This window comes from Loxodonta africana, chromosome 19, assembly GCF_030014295.1.
Source record: "Loxodonta africana isolate mLoxAfr1 chromosome 19, mLoxAfr1.hap2, whole genome shotgun sequence".
Taxonomy (NCBI): Eukaryota; Metazoa; Chordata; class Mammalia; order Proboscidea; family Elephantidae; genus Loxodonta; species Loxodonta africana.
Window position 1 is genome coordinate 31373205 of NC_087360.1, and position 14278 is coordinate 31387482.

Here is a 14278-nt window from a genome sequence, read left to right on the forward strand (position 1 = left end):
GGTCGAGCTAAGCCAATGACACCCATCACCTCGCTGAATTCCTGTCCCATCACAATCCTATGAGGTGGATCTGACTACCATTCCCGTTGTACAGAAGAGAAAACTGAGGCCTGGCCATGTGAAGTGATGTGCCCCAAATCAAACAGCCAGTCAATGGCAAGGGGAATTCAAACCTGGGCAGTGGTCATGGACCCCAAGTCCTCACTGGTCACCCTTGGGTCCCGTGCGGCATTGACCCCTCTGTGCTATCATTACCTGGCCAGTTATGAGTCCCGCCCTGGCCATGAATGCTCCAAAGGGTGGGCAGGGAGCAAGCATCCTGGTGGTTACCACGGAACTGACCACAGGGCCGAGCCCAGGGCCTGGCTCACCAAGGGTGACCCATATATCTCCACTGAAAGACTGATCTGTGGCTTCCTTAACTCTCATTGGCTCAGCAAATTAAAAGCCCATTCTCTGTGATGTAACCATGGAACCCGCAACCGCTCAGGCATTTGAGTGGGGAGGAGTTGGTGGACTCAAGGCAAAACCAGAAACCCAATTCCACAGGCCATTGGCACAGTGACAGTTCAAATGGCCTAGACTGCCTGAGTTTTGAATGATGCTCCCAGTTGTTTTAGAGGGGAACTTTGATGGGGGCCCTTGGATGAGGGATGTGGCAGGGAGTAGGGGGTGAGGACGATCTCACCCCCAATTCCAGAAAGAGCAACAGGGATCTTCTTCACTCTTTGTGTTCCATTTACGGCCAGGAGCATAGCTGGATTGTCTCAGGTTGCTTGTCTCCTGCTCAAAAACCTTCAGTGGCTCCCTACTGCCCTCTTGCTGAAATCCAAGGCCCCTTGCTGTGAAGCCCCAAATTTTCAATCCAGTTCCATCTCCTACTCCTGCCCCAAATAAACCCTCTGTCCCACCCTCCCTGACCTACTCACTACCTCCCACACGAGCCTCACACATTCCCGGCCTCTGAGCCTTTGTCATGCTGTTCCCCCTTCCTATCCATCCTTCCCACCCAAAGCCACTCCAGCCCAAGTGATCTCTCATTCCCCTGAACTCCTCCTGCCTACTCCAGACAGCTTGTCAATTGTACCCCGTAAAGTTTGACATATAAATTATTCGGTCAACAAATATTTACTGAGCACCTACTATGTGCCAGGCACTGGGGAGCCGGGGTGGTGGGGGGAGTACAACACAGATACTGTCCCGGGGATCCTGTAACACATCTGATGGATCCTTTAAGGTGGGGACGCTCCATCGTCTCTGCTCCCCACACAGAGCCTGCCTGGCATATAGTAGATACTTAGTGAAGGTGGAGTGGGTGTTTCCCAGCAGTTTATGCTCCTCCCAGAGGCTGGGGAGCACACCTCTTCTCAGCTTCTATGGGACCATCCTTAGTCAAGTAAGCTAAGGAACAAGCACTTTGCTGTAGGAGCTCAGTCAGGGCTGTGGTCTCCCTCTCTGCAGCACAGAGAAGTTACAAGGATCTAGGGAGGAAACGGTGGTCACCCCAGGGGCACTGATGCCAAGCGAAATGACTCACAAGACAGGTCCTAGTACAGGGCCTGGAACTCAGGAAATGCCTAATAAATGCTTGCCTCCTTTCCCATTCTTTCTCTCACCCTTTGGGGACACTCACGTACTCCACGGCATTCAAGGGAAGGCTGTGACTGAGGTGTATGCAAGGGTGGGAACTCAGAATAAATCCCTCCATCACCTCTGGTAGATGGCCACATTGACAGACCCTAACAATGTCGCCCCACCAGCCGTCAGTCTGTCCTACTGTGGTGTCATGCGTGTTGCTGCGATGCTGGAAGCTATGCCATCAGTATTTCAAATACCAGCAGGGTCACCCACGGTGGACAGGTTTCAGCGGAGCTTCTAGACTAAGACAGACTAGGAAGAAAGGCCTGGTGGTCTCCTTCTAACAGTTAGCCTGTGGAAGCCCTATGGGTCACAACAGAATACTGTTCGATACAGTGCTGGGAGGTGAGCCCCCTGTTTGATACAGTGCTGCGAGATGAGCCCCCTGTTCGATACAGTGCTGGGAGATGAGCCCCCTGTTCGATACAGTGCTACGAGATGAGCCCCCTGTTCAATACAGTGCTGCGAGATGAGCCCCCTGTTCGAAATAGTGCTGGGAGATGAGCCCTTTGTCTGATACAGTGCTGCGAGATGAGCCCCCTGTTCGATACAGTGCTGGGAGATGAGCCCCCTGTTCGACACAGTGCTGGGAGATGAGCCCCCTGTTCGATACAGTGCTGCAAGATGAGCCCCCTGTTCGATACAGTGCTGGAAGGTGAGCCCCCTGTTCGATACTGTGCTGGGAGATGAGCCCCCTGTTCAATACAATGCTGCGAGATGAGTCCCCTATTCCGATACAGTGCTGGGAGGTGAGCCCCCTGGCCTGGAAAAAAAGAAGGGACTCAAAATACACAGTGGCTGCAACAGTGGACTTGAGCACACCAGTGATCATGAAGATGGCGCAGTACTGGGCAACATTTCTTTCTGTTCTACATGGGGTCAACATGAGTCGGAGCTGACTCGACGACAGCTAACAACAACAACAGTAACAGTCACTATCCAAACACCTCTAATTCCACTCCCTGTAGAATCCATTTCTTTTTTTAATTATCAAAATAATACATGTTCCTTGTAAAACATTTTGAAATTATAGAAAAGCACAAGGAATAACATCTGAAAATAACCCATCATCCAACCACAATATCCTGGCATGGGCCTATCTAGAATTTTCTTCCTGGGTCAGAAATATTCATCTACAGCATCATCTTCAATGGCTGAGGAGTATTCCACTGTACGGACGCAACACTGTCCATTTAACTAGTCCCCAAGTATTGGACATTTAGATTGCTGATTTTCCCCCACTATTATCATCAGCAACAGAATGAACATCCTTGAGGCTAACCTGACACACCTCTGTGGTTTTCCCATAGAAGAATTCGTATGAATCACCAGGTCAAAGGGTGGTAGATATTTAAGGCTTTGAATCTTGATAGCATGCCAGCCAGCCTCAGGACAGTTTTTCTGATTTCCAAGCCCCTTAGCAGCATGGAGGGTGCCTCTTAGCATGCTTTGGGGGTGAAGTCAGTTCCCATTTGAGGGAATTTTTTTTCTTTTTTCTTTCATTCTTTCCTTCCTTTCTTCCCTCCCTCCCTTTCTCCCTCCCTCCTTTCCCTTCTTTTCTTTTTCTGTTTCATTCTATTTATCTGTCTGTCTATCTATCTACCTACCTACCTATCTATCATCACCTTGAAAGGTCACCTGACATGCTAAGACACCCAGCCCCTTAACAGGACTCCCTGGGACCCAGGAAGTGATCATCTGAGTGCAGTCCCCGCTGCTCACTGATCTCTAAGATGTTAGGGAATCCATCATTCCCTAGCTTAATCCCCTTCTGGGGTCAGACTCAGAGGCAGAGGTTGGGGCCTTAGGAGTTGCTCCTGGTGAACTTGTCATCACTAAAGATGGCTGCAAGCTGGACGCCCAGCCTGTCCACACCAGTAAACAAAACAAAACAAAAACCTGTTGCCATTGGGTTAGGTCCCTGGGTGGCTCAAATGGTTTGCACTTCACTGCTCACCTAAAGGTTGGCAGTTTGAACTTACCCAGTGGTGCTGCTGGAGAAAGGCCCAGCAATCTGCTTCTGTGAAGATTACAGCCAAGAAAGCCCTGTGGAGCACAGTCCTACTCTGACAAACACGGGGGTTGCCATGAGTCGGAACCAACTCGACGGTCAAGGGTTTGGTTTTGCCATCATGTTGACTTCAACTCATAGCGACCGCATGTGTGTCAGAGTAGAACTGTGCTCCACAGAGTTGTCAATGGCTGATTTTTCAAAAGTAGATGGCCAGGTCTTCTGAGGTACCTCTGGGTGGGCTTGAACCTCCAGCCTTTTGGTTAGTAGCCAAGAGCATTAACTGGTCTGTCCGCAATGTGCTAACTCAGTGGGAGGCAGAGGAGTGACAGCTTGGGGACAAGTGCTGAGACCTGTCTCTGTTCCTCCCCAGCTGTGTGGTCTGGGCAAGGGGACTCCACCCATCCAAACCTCAGTTTCTTATCGGTCATTCTGAGGCTGCAATGGGATAATCTCTGGGAAGCCTTCAGTGCTCAGGAGACATGAGCTGCCTGGTTGGATCTGTTCCCACGGTTCCCCCTCACCCAGTCAGGCAGAATCAGGGAATCTTGGCAAAACATGATTCTTCCTGGTTCCTCAAACACCCAAGAGACAGGGAGTCCTCTCAATGCTGAGCTACGGAAGGAATTTGCAGGTGTGGCCTCTGGAAATCTGAACAGGTAAATTCCGCAGGATTCTAAAGGTAGAATTAGGGCATGAGGCAGGGGAGTCACTACCTGACCTCCTTTGGGCACACTAGGGATAAATGGCATCCCCAAAAATAAATCTTCACCATTCCCCTTATTGTAGGTCTTCCTTGCAGGGCTTGGGGATCCAAGTTAAGGAATCTGAAGTCCCCATGGGCATGGATGGGTCTTCTTCCTCCACAGCTTAACCTCAGACTTAAGATCTCCAAGGGCGGCATCTCTGACACCCCTCTCACCCTCAGCCCCACATCACACTGACCCCCAAGTCCTCTGAAGTCTCCTTTCAGAATACTCCGTCCAGCCTGGCCAGCTATCCACTCACTCCCTGTAATAGTCTCCAGATCTCCCTGCCTCCCTCCTGCCCTGCCCCCCTCCCGCATGCTCTCTTCCAAAACTGAAATCTGAGCCTGCAGGGTCCCTGCTCCAAACCCTTTAATAGCTCCCCGTGGCTGTCAGGGTGCAGTCCCTATGGGGGCCTTCATTCGTGGGGGTCTGCTGGGCTCTGCAGCTCCTTCGGTACCACTCCCCCGCCCTGAAGCCCTGTCCCTCCCCATCTCATTAGTCTTTTACCTCCTCCATCCCCCCTCCAGCCCCCCCAGTGACTTCTCCAGCCCACTCTCCTCCCCTCAGATCCCTCAGTCCACTGAATTGCCCCTCCCCTTCCTCCTTATTGTCCTTCATACTTCAGCTTTGATGACTCTTCTACTAGGAAGCCTTCCCTGAACCCCATCAAGGCTGGCCCAGGAGCCCCCAGGCTCCCACCATTCCCTAGACCTGTGCTGTCCAATATGGTAGCCTCTAGTCACATGTGAGGAGTCCCTGGGTGGGGCAAATGGTTAAGCACACAACTATCAGCCAAAAGATTGGTGGTTCAAATCCACACTAAGGCACCTCAGAAGTCAGGCCTGGTGAACTGCTTCTGAGAGGTCACAGCCTTGAAAACCCTATGGAGCAGTTCTACTCTGCACACATGCAGTCACCAAGAGTCTGAATCAGTGGCAACTAACAATAACAACAGCCACATGTGGCTACTTGAATTTAATCTAAATCAAATAATTTTAAGAATTCAGTTCCTCAGTTGTGCTAACCATATTCCACAGCCACTTGTGGCTACTGGCTACTGTACTGGACAGCACAGACAGAGAACATTTCCATTATCGCAGAAAGTTCTGTTGGACAGTGCTGCACTAGAACTTTCCATCACATAAGAATTATAATCAACCAGTCTCTTGTCAGTCTCCCCTGGAAAAATACTGTTTTCTGGAGCCAGAATACCTAGATTTGAATCTGAGCAACTCCACATAGGAGCTGTGTGACCTTAAGCAAGTTACTTAACCTCTCTGTGCCTCACTATCTGGCACAAAGCAGATGTTTATTATTTGGTTGAATGTCATCGCAGTCACTACTCTTCAACATAGACCCCCCCCCCAACTGTGGAGCCATTTGGAGATGAGGATTATCTAAGAGAATTCATTTTGTAAATGAGGCTTAAGAAAGCCAGCTGTTTATCAGCACTTTCACCAGTTGGTATCCTGGTAACCGTGTGCTTGTTACAAATGATGCATGTCTCATCACTCAAGCAGACCCTGGCAGCACTTCAAATCGTCAACACAGGAGCTTTGCTCCCAGGGCTACGGGGCCTCAAGATCAACTAGAAAAAAAGGCCAGCACCTCTTCTAAAACTTCCTAAAGTCAGATTTTTTTTTTGTTTTTGTTTTAAGGAAAAATGTTCTAACTTAGTTTGATCTCATAGGCTGCTATAAATCCTCACTGACTCCAGGTGAGTAGATACCTACAAGGTAGTCTGAAAATGCACACAATGAACCAAAAGGAATGCCGAGGAGCCGTCTTAAGGAGCATGTTGTTGTGCCGTGGAGTCGATTCTGACTCATAGCGACCCTACAGGACAGTGTAGAACTGCCCATAGGGTTTCCAAGGCAGTAATTTTCACAGGTGCAGATCTCTAGGTCCTCTGTCCCGTGGAGCCACTGGGTGGGTTCAAATCACCGACCTTTCTATCAGCAGTCGAGCGGTTTTACCATTGGACCACCAGGGCTCCCTCGTAGGAGCATACGTGTCAAAATTTGTCCCCATCTGGGCCATGTGCTGATCTTCCTTGACATGCACCCCTAGTCAGGATCAATCGTCCCCAATCCGGAGTCCTGTTTTGTCATTTGTCCGATAGAGCTGGAAGGAACCTGAGTCCCTTCGCTCAGGCCTTCCTTTTCAGGTGAGGAACCTGAGGCCTAAAAGAGCTGAGCAGCTCTCATGTCCCAGCATGAGTGACAGGCAGAGCAGAGGGGGCTGGAACCCAGCGCTCCTTCTAGCCCCCAACATTCCACCCGCTCCACTTTTTTTCTATTGCTCCAGGAGGTTCTAGAAAGGAAATGTATATAAAAACACTCTAAAAAGCCTCAACGACTTGGCAGGTTGACAAACCACTTGCTGGGACTAGCTCACCAAGCCCCAAAGCCACTGATGGGTGAGGGCTCCAGGGGCTTGTCTGACTGCCTCCGCCCACAAGCTATCACGGACAGTTCTGGAATACCCAGGCTGAGGACAGCAGGCTAACAGGCGCCTTTAAGGGGTGTGTTAAACAAGCTGTAACACATGTCCTGAATCTCAAAACGGGCATACCCTTTGACTCAGCAATTTTAGTTCCAGAAATTTATCTCACGGAAATCTTTAGACGTTTGCCAAAACCTATGAAAATGGATGCTCCCTGCAGCATTGGTTAGTACTGCAAAATTTTGGAAACAGCCTTAATGTCTGATAAGAAGACTGGTGAGATACAATATGGTACACTGTAATACACTCGGCCAATAAAAATGAGATTCAGGAAGAGTACTTATGGTCACAGAAAGATGTCTGCCACATAAAAAAAACTCCCCCCAAAAAACCCAGTGCCGTTGAGTCGATTCCGACTCATAGTGACCCTATAGGACAGAGTAGAACTGGCCCATACTAGCAAATGTAAAAACAAAAAGTAACAAAACAGTTCATGTGGGTTACGATAGGAGCGTTGTAAAACACACACACGAATATATGTTGAGTATAAGAAAAATATTTGGAAGGCTAGATGGCACCTCCTAGTGGCGAGATAATAGGCTGTGTTTTATATCATTATAGTTAGCTGCCAAAGAGCCCTGGTGGCGCAGTGGTTTAGTGCTTCGCTGCTAACCAGGAGGTTAGCAGTTCAAATCCACCAGCTGCTCTGCGGGGGAAAGATGTGGCAGTCAACTCCTGCAAAGATTTCAGCCTTGGAAACCCTATGGAGCAGGTCTACTCTGTCCCATAGGGTCACTATGAGTTGGAATCGACTCCACAGCACACAACAACAATGGTCAGCCGAAGCTGAATTGATCCTGACTCATAGCAACCCTGGCTCATAGCGACCCCATGCCTAACTGAAAGGAACACTGCCCAGTCCTGTGCCATCCCCATGACCAGTTGTGGATCAGATCAGTGTGATCCACAGGGTTTTCATTGGTTGGTTTTCAGAAGTCGATCACCAGGCCTTTCTTCCTAGTCTTAGTCTGAAAGCTCCGATGAAACCTGTTCAGCATCATAGCAACAGGCAAGCTTTCACTGACAGATGGGGGTGGCTGCACATGGGGTGCATTGGCTGGGAATCAAACCCAGGTTTCCTGCATGGAAGGAGAGAATCCTACCATTGAACCACCACGTTCCCATGTGTTTATATTACTGATGATTTTATTTAGTATCCATACTTGCAACTTTACATTCCAATATAACCAGATGATAAAATCAAGTAAAGTTAATTAAATCATACTTCCTAATACTATCATATTATATACATCATGAATTAAGGACAAACCAGGAAGGGGCTCTTTATATGTTCCTCTGTACCAGGAGTCAGCCAATGTTTTCTGTACAGGGTTAAACAGCAAATATTTTTGGCTTTGGGGCCATGTGGTCTCTGTTGCAACTACTCGATTCTGCCTTTAAAAGGGAAAGCAGCCACAGATAATAGGTAAACAAATATGCATGGCTATGTGACACTAAAACTTTCTTTACAGAACAGGGCTGCCTAGATTTGGCCTGCAGGCAGTGGTTTGATCAGACCCCTGATCGGTGTACCCTCTAGGCTGTCGGCTGCATGGAGTCAAAAGCTGCTTTGTTCACTGCCGTAAACCTGCACTCAGAACGATGCCTGGACTATAGCACAATAAATGCTTTTTAAGGAATATGTTTATGAAAAGAAGCCCTGGTGGAGCAAACAGTAAAATGCTTGGCTTGCTAACCGAAGACTGGGGGCTTGAACCCACCCAGGGGCTCCATGGGAGAAAGACCTGTTGATCTCTTTCCATAAAGATTACCACAGCCTAGAAAACCCTACGGGGCAGTTCTGCTCTATCACGTGGCGTCACTATGAGTCGGAATCAGCTCCATGGCACCTAATAACATCATATTTCTGAATTTTTTTTTTTTTTTGCAGTGAGTAAAGATATGAACTTTATGACCAGAAAAAGCAATACTGTCATGGAAGGCACGCGTAGGGTGGGGGAGGGGATTCTTACACCCGCATGTATTTTGGGGTGTTTAACACATCTACCTAAGAAAGAACCCTGAGTCAGGCAGGGCCTGGAGGCCCACAGCTGACAGAGCATTTCTGTGCAATTCAAGAAGTGTGCCCTGTCTCCCTTCCTGCAACTCAATACTCACAGTTTTGTGGGGAGCTGTGTGATCATGGGGCCCCAAGCTGGGCCCAGGCTGGCATAGGTGACTTGCCTGCAGCTCAACCACAAGGCACCTTGCCATCCTGTGCCCAGGTCAGACTTGCTCAATAACAATAACAAAAAGGGCTAACACTACTGAGCATTGCTTGTGAGCCAATCACTATGCCATTTAACACACCCAACAACCCTATGGAGCAGGAAACGGTACGGGCCCATTTTATAGGGGAGGAGACTGAGGTGTAGAGAGGCGATCTGACATGTCATGTCTAAGGTCACATGGTTAGAAAGTGGAGAGCTAGGATTTGAACCCAGGTTTGCCTGATGCCCACACCCATGCTGTCAAAACCCTGGCCCTGACTTGACACTGAGAGCTCTGTCTGGACCTTAAGGACCATTTTACAGATGGGAAAACTGAGGGCCAGGGAGTGGAAGGGATGCCAGGTCAGATCTGGAGTCCAGGTGTCCTGCCGCCCTGGCCAGTGCTCTGGTCACTGCAGTCCATCAAGGTACGTCCATCTGTAGGGTCTCAGTTGGTTCCAGGAAGGGGAGAGGGGAGGGAGCGGCAGGCAAAGGATTGGCCGAGTTCCCTGGTTTATCTCACGCCTGGCCTATATCTCCAAACCCAGTCTCTTCGTGTACCCAAACCCATTGCCATTGAGTCGATTCTGACTCATAGCAACCCTATAGGACCCCACAGGGTTTCCAAGGCTGTAAATCTTGACAGAAGCAGACTGCCATATCTTGCTCCTATGGAGCAGCAGGTGGGTTCGGACTGCTGACTTTTCAGTTAGCAGTTGAATACTTAACCATTGCACCGCCAGGGCTCCTCTCCCCCTGTACCCAGGACAAGCTTTTAAAAGATCCAGCATGGCCTCATTGCCTGGGCTTCAACCCCTGGCTCCCTTCCCAGTGCTCTTGAGAGAAGGGCCAGGGTCCTGACTGCAGCGTGCAGGGCCCAGAGGTCCAGTGCCTGCTCTCCTTACCACTTTTTGTCCTCGCACCCCTCACCCCCTTTGCTCTGCCACACTGAGCCCCAAGCACTCGTGCACCTTCCCCCATCTCTGAGCCTGTCTCTGGGCTGGCTTTGCCCAGCAGGCCTCTTCACTGGGCTCCATCCTGCTCAGCTGTCAGACCAGACCAAGTATCACCTGCTCCGAGAGAAGCCTCCCCGACCCCCAGTCCAGGCTGGAGCCTCTTCAGAGCCCTGACCTCAGCGCGTTGATCTGAATCATCTGTGTGACTTGCTGAAGGCCCATTCCTCCCACTACGTGTAATCTCCAAGGGGGAGAGAGCTGAGTTTTGGATCTTCGGTGCTTAGTTACAGCGCCTGGCATTCAGCAAGTACTCAATAAACAGGAGGGAGGGAAGGAGGGAGGCTAAAAGGAAATGGGTGGGGAATGGGTGTGGCAGGACCCTGAGCCCTTCCCCAAAGCTGCCAACAAAAAACTCACACCTTATCACCTCCCAGTGACTTAGGAGAGGATGGGTTTTGATAGGTTTCTGGGTGGCCCGCAATGCCACCTCCAGCAGCAGTACAAAGCCCGGTGTTATCCCTGCTGTCGCCCATGTGGTGTTGGGTGGGTAGTGCTTCCCAGGACAAGTTGGTAGGACACCAGCCACTGGCCCCTCTCGATGGGTGCCATGAACAACAGTGCAGGTGTGGCCATGAGTGGCCACGTGTAGCCAGGTGTGTCTAGGCTGGGGTGGCTTGGATAGGGTATGGCTAAGGATCTGGTTTGATCACCTTGCTGGAGTCAGCTCAGGACATGCAATGGGCCTCACTGTGCCAGGCAGGAGGGGCTTGAAGTCTTCTCTAGATTGGAGGCAGGCTTGAGGTGGGGGGGGGGGGAGCGGAGGGTGGAGGGAAAGAGACAGAGAGGCAGGCAGGCAAAGGAGACAGAGAAGCAGCAAGAACAAGGTAGGGAGATAAACCAAGAGAACAAGACCAAGACTAGAAACACAGAAGGCAGACACAGAGAGAGCGAGACATAGGGGAAAGAGTGGCAGCAGCAGAGGAAGTGTATGCACCTGGCTCCAGGGGCACTCTCAGAATGAAGACAGGCCCACCACGATAGCGGCTCTGTGGCTCCACCCACAGGAACACATCTGCGTGCACCCGTGTGTACATGGCTGCGCTCCATTTCCTTAGCCAGCAGTCTTTGCTGTGAGCAGGTACTAGTCCCAGCTCTGGCCCTACTCCCTGGGTGACCTCAGGCAAGGCCCTTCCCCTCTCTGAGCCTCAGTTTCCTCCCTTGATGAATTAATGGATTGAGACTGAAGGTGTCAACAATCTTTTGCAGATTGATGGCTAATTTTTGACTACTGGCTGATGTCCCACACTTATTAAGCCTGCCCGTGCAATCCGTTGTTCTCCAGCGGGAAGGGTTCGTTTCATCTTCCTTCAAATAAGTGCTGTTGGGGCTGGCCCCCCTAATTGATGATAAAATGACAGTGTTCAGCAGCTCCTGTCTAGAAGTGAGGTGAGAAGGCAGAGGGGAACAGGAGTTGGGTGAACGGATACGGGAAATACAGGGTGGAGAGGAGTATGCTGTCACAGCGTAAGGAGAGCAACTAGGGTCGTGTAACAATGTGTATATAAGTTTTTTGTATGAGAAACTGACTCAGATTGTAAACTTACACCTAAAGCACAATAAAAAAATAAAATGAAGGTGTTCACCCTCAAGGCTTGGATAACATTAGTTTTTGTAATCACGCTATGGATAAGCTAGTATCTCCCAAGGAGGCTAACAACTCCTGATGATAAGCAAGCAACCTTAACCACAAACCGTTAGGTTACAGATGCAAAATTAACCTACTTCCAGGCTTCCCAGGAAAAGTTGAGAACTGGGGGAACCCACAGGAAGTGAGATCATGGAGCAGTTCTAGGCAAGGGGTCTACAATCAATCGGACAGATTGGACAAATCCAGCTCTGCCATTTGCTAGTTCTGACCAAACCTCTCTAAACCTCGATTTCTCCATCTGTAAAATGGGATGGAGGCGACACTAGGGGTCCCGGGAGGACTGAAATGCCTGGTGGGAACGTGCACGTGCTAGGCACCTGGGAGATGCCAATTTGCCTGAGAATGACGACGACGATGATGATGAAGTCCACTGTTTAGTTCCCAAAACATATCTCGCTAACAAACACTGTCACAATGTGTTGTTGGGTGCCACTGACTCAATTCCAACTCATAGCTACCCCATGTGACAGAGTAGAACTGCCCCATAGGATTTTCTTGGCTGTAATCTTTATAAAAGCAGATCACGAAGTCTTTTTCCCATGCAGCCGCTGGGTAGGTTCGAACCACCAACCTTTTGGTGAGCAGCTGAGCGCTTAACCATTGAGCCACCAGAGCTCCTCAACAATGTGTTAACACATGCCACCACTCAGCTGAGAACCAAAAGGGCTGAGGGTCTGTCCCCCTCGACCTGGACATTAGTCTGCTGCTCCCCCATAAAGGGCTGCCAGGGGAAGGTCCCACATCACAAGATCCAGGCCCCCAGCTCTGCTGGGCAGATCCTTCCACCCTCCAGGGCTGAGTCATCCACTGTGGCGTGCAGGCTGCCAAAATAGGGCTCCGGCTGAGACACACTGTCTCCACTGGGCAACCGTTACCCCAAGTGACAGCAGCACCCGTCTGCAGTTGGTCTACAGAAGGCGTTTTTAGTTTCACGATGTTAGACTCTGGCTGGGAGTGCCCAACCAGGCACAGAGGGCTGGGTTGAGAGACTGTCCCGGAATGAGGCTCAGAGGCTAAAATCGGACATGACAGCTGGGCTGCGCAGGTCCTGGTTCCTGTCAGTCTCAGAGGTGGGTTCCCCCAGACCCAAGAAACCAGAGCACCCTGGGCCGTGCACTCTGGGTGAACGAGGAGACGAAAGAATAGCAATAACCATGAACACTTATGGACTGCCAACTGTATACCCAGCACCATGTCAAATTCCTTATGTGGACTTTCTGGTTTAATTCCCATAATAAAAAACTACCAAGCCTGTTGCTGTTGAGACAGTTCCAAACTAGCAACCCCATAGGACAGAGTAGAACCTCCCCATAGGGTTTTCAAGGAGTGGCTGGTGAATTCGAACCACTGACATTTTCGTTAGCAGCTGAGTTCTTAACCACTGTACCACCAGGGGTCTGTAATAAGAAAAAAAATAGATACTATTAATACCCCCATTTCACAGATGAGGAAGCTGAGGCTCCAAGAAGTTTAATTATATTGCCAACAACAGACTTACTGGGTGCCAAGCTGCCACATTTAGTCCTCCAAACAACTCTAAGGGACAAGTACTGTTGTTATCCCCACTTTCCAGATAAGAAGACTGAGGCACAGAAGTGAAGCAGCTAGCCCAGTTGCTCAGTAGTAAGTGGGAGAGCCTGGATTCAAACACAGGCAGCTGGGCTCCGAGTCTGTGGTCTGTAACTCCCTCACTCGACCAACTCCTGTTGCAAGTTCACCAAGGATATGCCCCTTTGGGAGGTGTCTCGGTATGTCTGCCAGCTGCTGGCAAATGTTGCCACCTGCGTCTGCTTGGAATGTGTCCTTAAAACACAGATCAGGCATCAACTCCTCCAGGAAGCCTCTCCTGATTGCTCTCCATGCTTGGCTGGGCTAGGACACTCCTCAGGACCCCCACAGGACACCCTGTGCTTAACTCATCACAGAAATTACTATGCTGGACTGTCTTTCCTAAACTGTGAGCTCCCTGAGGGTGGGTACTGGGGTCTGTTCACTCTCAAACCTCAGTGCTAAATTTACAGACAGCCGCAAACCCCCCAAAAACCAAACTCACTGCTGTTGAGGCGATTCTGACTCATGGCGACCTTGAATGTTACAGAGTAGAACTGCTCCATAGAGTTTTTTTGGCTGTAATCTTTAAGGAAGCAGATTGCCAGGTCTTTCTTTCACAGTGCCACCGGGTGGGAACGAACCAGCAATCTTTTTGCTAGCAGGTGAGTGCAAAATGTTTCCACCACCCAGGGACTTTAGAGACAGTCACAGTGGTCAAAAGACAACTTGTAATGAATGAATGAACAAATGAATGAATGGACCCATAAACGATCCCTTCCCAGTAAAACCTAAACGATCTCCTGCCCCTCTCTAATGTCTATGAATAATACTGTGAGTTACTCAATCCTTCTTGATACATCACAGGACCATACGTTTTCATACATGTCTCTAAATTTCAATATTTGTTGCTTTAAAAAAAAAACAACTTTTTTTCTAAAACGCTATGTTCA

General features: G+C 49.7%; 1 protein-coding gene across 4 annotated transcripts in view; it reads right to left on the minus strand.

The window, feature by feature from the left end:
* The window catches only part of KIAA1671 (KIAA1671 ortholog), a 181322-nt gene that overhangs the window by 24460 nt on the left and 142584 nt on the right, over positions 1-14278 (minus strand). The gene's annotated exons all lie outside the window — the stretch shown is intronic.